We start from the raw sequence: 10758 nt of genomic DNA, 5'->3' as shown, positions 1-10758 counted from the left end.
AAAATTCAAAAACGAAATTGTTGAAGATGTTCGGAAAGTGCCTGTTCCAAAAAATGAAGTTTATTTAAGAATGTCCAAGGAATTGAACTTTAAATTGTCTACAAAAGCTTTATATAATTTGTTGAGAAAAAATAGCTGTGCATTATTTGTTCAATTGGGAGGTCAGTACAGTGAACATGTTTCCACAAAACGGTTGTGCCCAATCGAAGACAGCTCTGATTCAGATTCTGAATCATTAAAATTTGAATTAAAATTATCATCGGATGTGTGGGAGCTGATCAAACCCAATAAAATTTTTGCTATAAGGAATGAACCCAATCGTCCAAATTTAAAATTTCGAACGCGTACTGTACCACCAAAAGGAGTTTGGACGCACGTTCTCAACGACGAAATTTACAAACAAAATAAAACTAATTGTATATGGGTATTTCGAACAGGTGCTTTTCGTTTTCTTTGCGAAGCAAAATGCAAAGAATGTGGTGCGTATTTAAAATGTGTAATAAAAGAAAACAATAAGAACTATGATGGTGACAAAATAATTTCATGTGTAATCACTGGTTACGATGTAAATTTTAAACATACACAACAATCAAAAAGGCATTTATCTGGAATTAAAAGGATTGAAGCGGCGAAAGAATTGACTCATCAATCAGCAGTTGTGTATAAAAGACAGTTGGCGAACAATACAATGGCTTATGGTGATTTGGAACCCCCAACATTACACCCGGAACATATTTACCGTCAAGTAAGATATGAACTAGCTACTGACAATCAACTGCACAGCAATGTGATTCTATCAATCTGGCAAATGAAACACACATTGCCATTCTTAGGTGCCATCCATAATTGTGGACTTGATCCATTTTTTGTCCACTATTGGACAATATCACAAATGGACTTTTATAAACAATATAAAAAAAAAAACTGGTCTGTACTATCACTGGATGCAACAGGGAGTCTTGTAAAAGCGATGGAACCCCAACCAAAGCCAATTGGTTACACGAGGGCAAAACGCATATTTTTATATGTAGGTGTGTTAAAAGTTAATAATATTAGCGGTACCCCTGTAATCCAAATGATCTCACAAGCACACGACACACTTTCCATTACTTTTTGGTTAGAGCAATGGATTAAATCGGGCGCTGCAATACCGGATGAGATTAGACTCGATGCATCTTCCGCGCTAATAAATTCAGTAATCAATTGCTTTACCGACTGTAATGATATTAAAGAATACATCAAAAAAAGTATAAGATATCTGTCGAATAAACAATGTGAGAGGCCAAGATGTTTCATCCGAATTGATAGGAATCATTTTATATCTTCTGTTACAAAATGGAGATGTTTTTCAGAGATAGACAAAAGATTAAAGAAATTTTACTGTCACTGTATTGGGTTATTGGTCGACGAAACATCCATAGAAAATATAAAATCTATAATAAAAAACATTGTATTCGTTGCATTATCTACCCATGAAAATATTCAAACTGATTCAGCTAAAAAATTCCTTATATCATATGTGGCGAATGGAATTTGTAACAATTTATTACAGTATGAGGAAGACAGTCATACTGATAGTGATGATAATGATGATACTGTTAATTTTGTAAATATAGACGATAATGAATGCGAATGGTTTGAAGAATATGTGAATAATGTGAAAAGTGATATGAATAATATCGATAATAACCAGGATAATTTATATTGGCTTCCTGGCCTGGAAAAGCCATTAAAGAGCATTTGTTCTAAAATGCCGTTATGGACAGGCATCATGATACCGCTAATTAATGGCAGTAGTTGCGATCTTTCCTGCACTACCTCGAATGTGGAGAGTTATTTTAAGGATTTAAAAAAATTGACATTAAAAAATGAAAATTTGCCTATCAGGGCAGATTTGTTTTTAAGCAAACATTTATTTTCTCTGGAAGGTCAGTTGAAAATTACGTCTTCGAAATATCACACTGCTCTCGGAAGTGAAAAAAATTTTGATGATCTTCCAAAAGAAATAAGTGATGATGATTTTCCAGAAGAATCTATTTTTTCGCAAAGACCACGACCGGAAGAAAATTGGCGAGGGCAAAATGTTGTGAAACGACGAAATCGGCAATCATATTTCAATATACAACCGGATTGGAGTTCCGATACTGCAGATGTTATATCGGTGAAGCCAATTAATATTTTAAAAAACGGACATTTATTGCCAGCCATTTCATTTAAATCTAATTTAATAGCATTAGAAAATACGTGTGCCTTCGACGCAGTTGTTCATGCACTCGTGATAACTTATTTAGATGCAGAAAATTTTAATAAAAGTGTTGTGGATTCAATGAGAACTTCTAAATTAAGTGAATTAGTATACTGTGTTAGTGGAAAACAAGTAGTGTCACAAAAATACAAATTAAGGGCAGAAATTTTGGATTCCATTTTCAGTCCCTATCATTTTAGCAAAAACTTGAAAAAAATTAAATGTGATTGTAATGTGTCTCTAATAGTTGAGAAAGTAGTGAGGCTAACATTTCCATCGTTACAAAGATCTGACAAATGTTCTAAACTTAATTGTGATGATCGGATTCACATGATTGCATTTGTTCCACTCGACTACAATATTTTAACAATTTTTGGTATAAGTAGCTTGCAAGAAGCTATAGTGTTGTCGGATGAACGAAAGTGTAATAATATATTTAATTCTAAACATTGTGATGGTAAAATAACATCAATTTTTTCATGTAGTTCCGATCTTATATTCTTTGAAATATTTGGTATCAATGCTCAAGATGCAGACAATAACTACCGAGTAACTATATCCGATATACCTCTAACTTTAAGTATACTTAATAAACAATTTAAATTAAAAGCATTGATTGATTTTATTCCACCATCGCATAAAGACTGTAGTGGTCATTACGTAACCCATGTACATCGGTCTTCAGGTCAGTGGGAATCAATCGATGACCTTCAAAACAAAATCAAACTAATTTCAAATTCCGTAACTGTTATTCCACATTTATTAATGTACGTGACAATGTAATTTTTAATTTTATTTATAAATCTTCCTAGTTACCACATACTATTTTTCTTGTATTTTTAAGTTTCTTAAGGTGAAGTGTAACACAAAAATATATGCATATATTTATAGTGTTTTTAAAGCTTTCAAACTATTTTTATATTTTTTGATCAATCCATATTATCTAAAAACTTACAATTCTCTTGGAAAATCGTGTTGTTTGACAAATGCCCTTTTTGTACTTAGCTCAATTATTTTAATTTTATAATTTTTTTTCTAATTTCATAACATCGATTTGCCAACTATATATCATGTACCTAGTGGACGTTTTGTTGATTATTTTTGGATTTTGATAATAATTTATTATTGAATATTTAGTTCTACCTGTCCATATTGTATTCATGTTTATCTTGATTTTATCATTGTTATAATGTACTAATAACTTCTTTGGCCTCAGTAGCAATTTTTAATTGATTTGTTTTTTTTTTATTTTGTTAGTAATAATTAATTATACCGTGAATATTTAGGTAGTCATTCTCAATAATATTTCTACAAACTGTATTAAAATGCCTGTTTATAATTACCTTTATTACTTGTTTATATCCATTAAAAATTTGATAAAATAACATTTTATTGTTTTATTATTGATTAGATGAATTTAAATAAATAAAATATTTAAATGAATAGTTGATGAATGAACGTGGTAGTAAAGAGAATCTGGATGTTTCAATGCCCTTATTCATTTAAGGGGGAGGCATGCCAGCAGAGAACCTAGCGGAAAAATACGAAGCTTGCAATTTGAGATGTTTTTTTGATAATTTACAAAAGTATCTGAAAACATTACAAAGATTTTTTTTTTAATGTAAAGAAGATAAACTTACAATTGTAACATAATACATTATATTTTATGGTCATATTTGTTATTAAAATTTAGTTTATTAAGTTTTCAATTTTTCGTCGTTTAGATTTTTGACTAATTCATCGTTTTAATATTTTTTATATTTATTTTATAAAAAATAAACTAATTTTTATTAATAATAATTTTTATTAGTAAATAATAAGATCTGACCCCGCAACGAATTCAAATTTTTCTACATTTTTTTACAATTGTAAGTTTATCTTTAAATTAAAAAAAAAATCTTTTTAATGTTTTCAGATACATATTTATTAATTAATACAGTTAAGATTCTAAATTATCAAAAAAAAATCTCAAATTGCAAGCTTCGTATTTTTCCGCTAGGTTCTCTGCTGACATGCCTCTCCCCCTTAAGTACCTCTTCCGGTTGTAAATTCTTAGCGGCGAATTCAAAAATTTTTGAATTTTGGACTTTTTTGATGAACTTTTTTTCTAGGCTCGCCAAATTTTTTTTCTATTATGAAAGTATAGAACTTTGCACCAATTTTTAATACGGAAATTACGAAATTTTAGTAAGTAGATACTTTTAGCGTATTTTTTAAGATCGAACGCAAACCTTTAAGATAAGAATACTTACATTTTTTCCGATATTCAAAATTATAGTATTTTGGACGTACTATACCTTTTTCATATCGTACATAGTACGCGGCCCAAAATTATATTACAAATACTATAATTATTATAGTATTTGTACAATAATTTTGGTCCGCGTACTATGTACGATATAAACCAGGTATATATAGTACGCCCAAAATACTATAATTTTGAATATCGGAAAAAATATGTAAAAAGTACTAAAATTTCGATATTTTCATTCGATAAATTGGTGAAAAGTACTATAATTTCGCAATATAAGAAGATTTTGAGTACTTGGAAAAAAATTGCTCGAAAAACGTAAAAAAACCCTTGACTGGTTTAAAATGAAATTTCTTGAATTCTTCGGTAAGCATTTTTGGTCGGAAGAGGTACCTAAATGAAAAGGGGTCTCGGAGTTTCTCAAATTCTCCGTTATTTTTTTCTGAGAAACTAAAAACCTATACCATGGTTTCCCAAACTATGGGTCGCGAGCGAATATTGAGTGGGCCCTCGCCACTGTATACATGAATTAAAAAATAGGAAGTGATAAATTTGATATTTCATTCAGCTATTTATAATTCCTAAAAATTGAAATAAACTTAAGTTACGGAAATTATTGTCCTATACATTTTCAACACTATGACAACGCGTACTATATTTTTTTACGCGTACTATATTAGTTCTCTGAACTATAATTCCACTTTGAAAAGATGGCAACACTGACGGTTGGTAACACTGGACTAGGTATAAAATTTAACCCGGCCAAAGCAGAATGAAAGGAATGAATAGGCTAGGTAGTTAAAATATAAACTCTGTATTTAAAGATTCCGTGAAAACATTAAAATAGGTACGCAGTTATATATCAAGTGCTGTCATAATAATAAGTGACAGTATTTAACCGCTTGTAGGTAGTTATAAAAGTTATGTTAAGTAAAAGTATCTATGTTATATTATTATGATTCGTTTTATTTAAGCACAAGTTCACATACCTACAACAGTTGTAGGTAGGTATATGAAGTACCATGTAATATGTTTGGTTAATGCAACGGGCGCTAAAAAATCTTGCTAAACTCCTGTGAAAACATTACCTATTTTAGCATGTCATTACGGAGAAACTTGATTGTATCATTTAAACACACGAAAGTAGGTAAGTATACAAAATATAAATACACTATTACCATTTTGTGCTGTCGATTATTAATTGTATAATCGGCAATATATTCTGTACCTATCCGAACATGTCTATCTTTGGCAACAGTGTCTGCAGTCTGCAATAACGGATTTTCGGAAAAGGCACCGGACACAATCCTTTGCTACCTGCCTTCGCTGGCTTCAAACAAAACACCATCCCTTCGCCTCATACAATCCACTGTTGCCCGTGCACACCTACTTGTATTCGCGCATAAAACTTTACATTATCTTGTATTATTTTCAGGCTTCAATTATGAACTAAAATCATTGAGTTTACCTGCGGAAATCAGGCTAATAATGTGTACCTATCCATTCGAATCTCTTTTTTCTTTCACTCTAACAATTGCGCTAGGTACCTACTTACCTGTAAGTACATAAAAACTTCACTTTAGTAGGTGCATAAATGATTTTCTCATAACTTTTGTAATTGAATGGAAATGACGGTAATTTTTACGGCACTAACCAATACTAATGTAGCACTAAGGATTCGCTATTTTGAATTTTATTTGTTTTTCAAAAGTGGGCTCCCCAACTAGACGCTTGTCATAATTTGATTTGCCCATAACTTTTTTAATTTAATGGCAATTACGATAATTTTTACAGCTTTAACTAACACTAACGTAGCACTAACGATTGGCTATTTTGGATTTGGAATTTTATTCGTTTTTAAAAAGTGGGCAGTCCAACTTGACGTTTTTTATAATTTGATTTGTCCATAACTTTTGCAATTTAATGGCAATAACGATAATTTTTGCAGCACTAACCAATACTAATGTAGCACTAACGATTGGTTATTTTGGATTTTGAATTTTATTTGTTTTTCAAAAGTGGGCACTCCAACTAGACGCTTGTCATAATTTGATTTGCCCATAACTTTTTTAATTTAATGGCAATTACGATAATTTTTACAGCTTTAACTAACACTAACGTAGCACTAACGATTGGCTATTTTGGATTTGGAATTTTATTCGTTTTTAAAAAGTGGGCAGTCCAACTTGACGTTTTTTATAATTTGATTTGTCCATAACTTTTGCAATTTAATGGCAATAACGATAATTTTTGCAGCACTAACCAATACTAATGTAGCACTAACGATTGGTTATTTTGGATTTTGAATTTTATTTGTTTTTCAAAAGTGGGCACTCCAACTAGACGCTTGTCATAATTTGATTTGCCCATAACTTTTTTAATTTAATGGCAATTACGATAATTTTTACAGCTTTAACTAACACTAACGTAGCACTAACGATTGGCTATTTTGGATTTGGAATTTTATTCGTTTTTAAAAAGTGGGCAGTCCAACTTGACGTTTTTTATAATTTGATTTGTCCATAACTTTTGCAATTTAATGGCAATAACGATAATTTTTGCAGCACTAACCAATACTAATGTAGCACTAACGATTGGTTATTTTGGATTTTGAATTTTATTTGTTTTTCAAAAGTGGGCACTCCAACTAGACGCTTGTCATAATTTGATTTGCCCATAACTTTTTTAATTTAATGGCAATTACGATAATTTTTACAGCTTTAACTAACACTAACGTAGCACTAACGATTGGCTATTTTGGATTTGGAATTTTATTCGTTTTTAAAAAGTGGGCAGTCCAACTTGACGTTTTTTATAATTTGATTTGTCCATAACTTTTGCAATTTAATGGCAATAACGATAATTTTTGCAGCACTAACCAATACTAATGTAGCACTAACGATTGGCTATTTTGGATTTTGAATTTTATTTGTTTTTACAAAGTGGGCAGTCCAACTTGACGTCAAGTTGGACTGCCCACATTGAATTGCCTATAACTTTTTTAATATAACAGCACTAACGATGATATTGCAGCACTAACCAGCACTAACGCAGCACTAACGACTGGCTATTTCAAAATTTTGAATTTCAAAAGTGGGCAGTCCAACTTGACGCACTTGAAACACCTTTATTTTCAACATGTCAACTGTACTATATTTTTGGAGGCTTTACTATAATTATTCCACTTTTAACACATTGATCGCCAACTAGTTTTACATAAAATAGTTAAAAAATGATTATTTGTCTAACGTATTATTTGATAGGTAATGAAAGAATATAATGTTTTTTTTCATTTTGATGATTTTTTTACGTAAATATTGGTTTTTATGATGTGCCGGCCACATGTGTCCGTCGCGGCGCCAACAAGTTAATTTATTCTATTGCGCCGGGCCGGCCACTTCGCCGGTCACCTGTCCATATGTGTTGAGAGCATGGTGCCATTCCGCGGTCGAATTATATTTAGATTTAGATAGTATAATAAACAGAAAAGGCACAAATACGGAATAAAAGTTTTCAAAGTGGGTAGCATAATATCTGGATACACATAAACTGGAAATATACGTATACATACCTTATAATCATTTATTTTATTCCATTTTTTTATTATTTACATATTTTTTATAACTTACATTTTATAATCTATTTAATTTTTATTTTTATATCAACAAAAACATATTTACAATTTAAAAGGAAAACTTTTTTTTTCATTATGTACATTCTTTACATTAGTGAGCCTATATTTTGTGACTGGGAAGACATATTTTCAGGCCAAGTGGCAGTAATATACAGAAGGGCCATGCCGGTCACCGCTTATCGAAAAATGCACTGCGCGCGTGCCCGCCGGCGCTGTAGAACAACTCTAAGGGAGGTCTTCTTTGCCGGTCACCGGTGACCCCCATGGCCCCCTGAACGTAATCCAATGCCGGTCACCGGTGACCCCCATGGCGATCAACGTGTTAAATGATGGCCACTGATATGAAGTAAACTTAAGTTTGATTTGTGTTGAGAATTCATTTTATTTTTTTACATAAGTTAAAAATGGGGAAGTTTGGAAAAATGATGCTTGACAATAACGAAGTGATTTCACCAGGGAACTGAAATACACAACGGTTAAGGTGATGGCAGGTAGCCGACTGAGTAAGGAAAATCTGGGTTAAACTTACACACGTGTTAGGAATATGTTTTATATTGAATACTAAAAACTGCTCTCGGTTTATGCATTTATGCTCATTTAATTTTGGTGTATTACACACTATTCCACGTGCATAATGCATGCTTCATTTTTGTAGGACACATTCAAAAGCCTGCTTCACCATGCAGCGTATTGAATATTACCTATCGGTATTCTATTTATTATCTGTTCTGTGGATTTCACCATGATGTTTTACAACAGTTTCACATTTGGCTGACTAATTAGATTTATGAAGCAGAATGTCAAGCCATGATTTACTTATTTTAAATCTCCCTAACCATTCACTACGTCTTTACTATCAGAAATGGCAATCTCATAATAATATCATTGCTCTGCAGGTAATATTGCATTAGCGACCATTTTGCTGAAATGTATGTTTTGATGCCATTCAATTCTATATCCACGTATGTGCATTCACAGAATGCTGGATATTTGTTTTTATAGGCATTTTTTTTTTTGCAATGCAACAGCGAATGTGTTTAGCAACCATAATAGTAGTTTGTTCTGACAATACCCACCGCGCTGGTTGGAAGCGTCGCCGCTCGATGTCCCTTTCCCATGCGAATCAAGCAGTCAAATATAATTTTTTGTGGATTACACATAAAAACAACATGATTTATCTCTAAAAATCATATTCATGGCATTACGATACAATGTAACTGACAGTAATGATATATAAGGAAATACAATTATTCAAAAATCAGTCGGATGATAACTCATCGCCCAAAAAAGTTTATTCAGCCTCCAATCATTCCCATAAATGTCAGACGGTACGTTAAAGATTAACGGCCCACGTAGGTCAAAATGGAGATATGATATTTTCAGAGCTTGCCTGGACATTCCTTAAGGCTATACCTCAGCTGAGGCATGGTCTAAAAGATCATGACTAGGTGATGCGCGGAATGCGGGTCGCGGGTGCAAATGACGGAAGCCGAACGAAATATAATTTGTCATAAAAGTTCAACATGCGTCCTTTTTATGTTATGTTTATTATTATATTCGTAATAATAATAGTATATTCATTGACATGTTTTCTTTTTTAAGCACATACGTAGAGTTTTTAGTCATCTTTAGACGATTTAAGAATATATTAAGAATATTATTAATATTAAAACGAATCGACGTGCAGACGCCTCGACTATCGCTCTCCGAATGACAATGCGGTGTCGCGCACCTAATTTGTAGCCCCTTGCAGGGTGCTCCGATAAGGAGTAGTGCCGACCCAATCGTACGGTCTGATCCTGATAGTCAATCTGCCACTGGTTATATGATTACGACCCTCGACAAAGCAGAGCAGTGTATAAATATATGTAGAAGTCCCGCAGTTTACTTTGAGGGGTCCCACCACCTCTCAGGGTAAACTGTGGATGATGTAAGTCGGTCATGAGGACCAAGAAGAGTGATGGTAAGAATATATATAGCGGTGACATAATAGTAACCTAAATTCTAGTATGAAAAATAAACATATAACTTGGTAATTAAATTCGATTAAATAAGATGTCAATAATGTATTTCTATAATAGTGATAGGTATTTTGATGTTAAATAAATAGGTGATAGGTATATAGATGATAAGAATAGAATAATCATGTATTGGACTTCGATAATGTAATATGAAATAATGTCCAATGTAATTGCAATGATTAGATGGTATCAGTGTGTAGAATATAGACGGGCGTTAATGTATATAGAATCATAATGATAAGCTTAACGTAATAATAAAATAATCTGAACCCTAGGATAATTCGAGACGTCGATTATATGTAATTTTGTACCAATAAAATCAGCCGAAAATCTATCTGAGTCCAAGCCCCATACAAAGCATCAAGAATCTAAACTTTATTCTCCTACTCAGTTTTCCCGATTTTCATTTCATCAGTTTCATACTAAATTCTCATACATGTGGGAGGCCGGGGGGGGAGGCAAGACCAGCGCCTATCGTTCCGCGGCCCAATTCACGGCCGCTCGGTATCCTGGCAATTGTCTCCCTCGCACTTATGGACCAATTCCCTATCTACGATTATCAAAGCAGCGAGATTTTCATACAATACGATAGCTCGAGTTCCACGCA

This window comes from Rhyacophila brunnea, unplaced genomic scaffold (assembly GCF_057557595.1).
Source record: "Rhyacophila brunnea isolate RB1 unplaced genomic scaffold, BYU_Rbru_1.0 scaffold_9, whole genome shotgun sequence".
Taxonomy (NCBI): Eukaryota; Metazoa; Arthropoda; class Insecta; order Trichoptera; family Rhyacophilidae; genus Rhyacophila; species Rhyacophila brunnea.
The sequence above is the reverse complement of the archived record's forward strand: the minus strand, read 5'-3'. Positions refer to the sequence as shown.